Source organism: Corvus brachyrhynchos, unplaced genomic scaffold (assembly GCF_000691975.1).
Source record: "Corvus brachyrhynchos isolate BGI_N302 unplaced genomic scaffold, ASM69197v1 scaffold365, whole genome shotgun sequence".
In the NCBI taxonomy this organism is placed as follows: domain Eukaryota; kingdom Metazoa; phylum Chordata; class Aves; order Passeriformes; family Corvidae; genus Corvus; species Corvus brachyrhynchos.
Window position 1 is genome coordinate 1,107,717 of NW_008239544.1, and position 836 is coordinate 1,108,552.

Below are 836 nucleotides of genomic sequence, written 5' to 3' on the forward strand. Positions count from 1 at the left end.
GCGCCGTGGGTTTGTTTAGCCATTCTCTGCGCGTGCTCAGAGCCAGTCCCTGCCAGCTGCAGCCAAGTGATGAGACATCTCCGGAATCGCTGCATCCACAGTGATGAATGCTCTTCCCTGGGTCTCTGATGGCACTGGCGGTTCCAGGGCGGCAGCAGCCAGCCCGGCCCGCCCGTTTGTTCCGGAGGCATCGCTGGGCAGGAGTGGCACGTGTGATAAAGATGCCGTGTACCCGGTGGCTGTCACAGGTGGGCAAGAGGCTAGTGACACTTGGCTTGGCCCCACCATAGTGTGACCAGCAAGGCCAGGGCAGTGCATGTCCCCTGTACTGGTGCTGCTGATGTCACACCTGGAACTCTGATGCTACATTTGGCTCCTCACTACGAGACAGACATTGGGGTGCTGGAGCATGTCCAGAGAAGGAAAGGAAGCTGGGTAGGGTCTGGATGGCCAGGAGCAGCTAGGAGAGCTCAGCCTGGAGAAAAGGAGGCTCAGGAGGAACCTCCTGGCTTTCCACAACTCCCTGACAGGAGGGGGCAGCTGGTGGCAGGTCGGGCTCTGCTCCCAGGGAACAGGGACAGGACAAGAGGAAACGGCCTCAAGCTGTGCCAGGAAATGGTCAGATTGGACATCAGGAGGAATTTCTTCCTGGAAAGGGTGGTCAGGCATTGGCAGGTGCTGCCCAGGAAGGTGGTGGAGTCCCCATCCCTGGGGCTGTCCCAAGGAAGGAGTGGATGTGGCACTCAGGGCTCTGGGCTGGGTTGATAAGGTGGGGATCAGTCACAGGTTGGACTCGATGGCCTTGGAGGTCTTTTCCAAGCTAAATGATCCTGTGA